This window comes from Haliotis cracherodii, unplaced genomic scaffold (genome assembly GCF_022045235.1).
Source record: "Haliotis cracherodii isolate W230 unplaced genomic scaffold, xgHalCrac1.p SCAF_40, whole genome shotgun sequence".
Classification (NCBI taxonomy): Eukaryota; Metazoa; Mollusca; class Gastropoda; order Lepetellida; family Haliotidae; genus Haliotis; species Haliotis cracherodii.
This window is the reverse complement of record NW_027266298.1, coordinates 81,998-84,221: the sequence shown is the minus strand read 5'-3', so window position 1 is coordinate 84,221 and position 2,224 is coordinate 81,998. Positions and strand designations below refer to the sequence as shown.

Here is a 2,224-nt window from a genome sequence, read left to right as displayed (position 1 = left end):
CTTGTTGTGCCTGCCCTATATCACCATCTTGTTGTCCCTGCCCTAAATCACCATATTGTTGTTCTATCCCTTTACCACGATGATGTTGTCCCTGTCCTATATCAACATGATGTTGTCCCCGCCCAAACTCATAATCTTGTTGTCCCTGCCCCATATAACCAACTTGTTGTCTCTGCCTTAAATCGCCATCTTGTTGTCCCCGCCCTATATCACCATCTTGTTGTCCCCATCCTATATCACCATATATTGTTGTCCTAGCCCTTTATCACGATGATGTTGTCCCTGTCCTATATCAACATGATGTTGTCCCCACCCAAAATCATAATCTTGTTGTCCCTGCCCCATATCACCAACTTGTTGTCTCCGCCTTAATTCACCATCTTGTTATCCCCTCCCTATATCACCATCTTGTCGTTCCCGCCCTAAATCACCATCTCGTCGTCCCCTCCCTATATCACCATCTTATCCGTGCCCTAAATGACCATCATGTTGTCTCTGCTCTACACCACCATCTTGTTGTCCCCGCTTTACACCACCATCTTGTTGTCCCCGCTCTACACCACCATCTTGTTGTCCCTCCTCTACACCACCATCTTGTTGTCCCCGCTCTACACCACCATCTTGTTGTCCCCGCTCTACACCACCATTTTGTTGTCCCCGCTCTACACCACCATCTTGTTGTCCCCGCTCTACACCACCATCTTGTTGTCCCTCCTCTACACCACCATCTTGTTGTCCCCGCTCTACACCAACATCTTGTTGTCCCCACTCTACACCACCATCTTGTTGTCCCCGCCCTACACCACCATGATGTTGTCCCCGCTCTACACCACCATCTTGTTGTCCCCGCTCTACACCACCATGATGTTGTCCCCGCTCTACACCACCATCTTGTTGTCCCCGCTCTACACCACCATCTTGTTGTCCCCGCTCTACACCACCATCTTGTTGTCCCCGCTCTACACCATCATCTTGTTGTCCCCGCTCTACACCACCATCTTGTTGTCCCTCCTCTACACCACCATCTTGTTGTCCCCGCTCTACACCACCATGATGTTGTCCCCGCCCTATACCACCATCTTGTTGTCCCCGCTCTACACCATCATCTTGTTGTCCCCGCTTTACACCAACATCTTGTTGTCCCCACTCTACACCACCATCTTGTTGTCCCCGCTCCTCACCACCATCTTGTTGTCCCCGCTCTACACCATCATCTTGTTGTCCCCGCTCTACACCAACATCTTGTTGTCCCCACTCTACACCACCATCATGTTGTCCCCGCCCTACACCCCCATGATGTTGTCCCCGCTCTACACCCCCATGATGTTGTCCCCGCTCTACACCACCATCTTGTTGTCCCCGCTCTACACCACCATCTTGTTGTCCCCACTCTACACCACCATGATGTTGTCCCCGCCCTACACCCCCATGATGTTGTCCCCGCTCTACACCCCCATGATGTTGTCCCCGCTCTACACCACCATCTTGTTGTCCCCGCTCTACACCACCATGATGTTGTCCCCGCTCTAGACCACCATGATGTTGTCCCCGCTCTACACCACCATGATGTTGTCCCCGCCCTATACCACCATGATGTTGTCCCCGCCCTACACCACCATGATGTTGTCCCCGCCCTACACCACCATGATGTTGTCCCCGCCCTATACCACCATGATGTTGTCCCCGCTCTACACCACCATGATGTTGTCCCCGCCCTACACCACCATGATGTTGTCCCCGCTCTAGACCACCATGATGTTGTCCCCGCTCTAGACCACCATGATGTTGTCCCCGCTCTAGACCACCATGATGTTGTCCCCGCCCTATACCACCATGATGTTGTCCCCGCTCTAGACCACCATGATGTTGTCCCCGCCCTATACCACCATGATGTTGTCCCCGCTCTACACCACCATGATGTTGTCCCCGCTCTAGACCACCATCTTGTTGTCCCCGCTCTAGACCACCATCTTGTTGTCCCCGCTCTACACCACCATCTTGTTGTCCCCGTTCTATAACATCATGACTTTGCCCCCTCCGTAAACCACTATGATGTTGACCTCGCCATGTTCCTCCATCTTGTTGTCCCTGATCTACACCACCATCTTGCTGTCCCCGCTATGATGTTGTCCCACACACGTACAACATACTTTACCACTACTGACCTAGAACTAACGATCTGTAGTTACACAAGGGGTCTTCACTGCATCCTCCCTGCAGCAAC

At 52.4% G+C, this 2,224-nt stretch overlaps 1 pseudogene; it reads left to right on the top strand.

Moving 5' to 3' along the window:
• Window positions 1-477: 477 nt before the first annotated feature.
• Window positions 478-1,854, top strand: LOC139441413 (coagulation factor V-like; annotated as a pseudogene).
• Window positions 1,855-2,224: the final 370 nt, after the last annotated feature.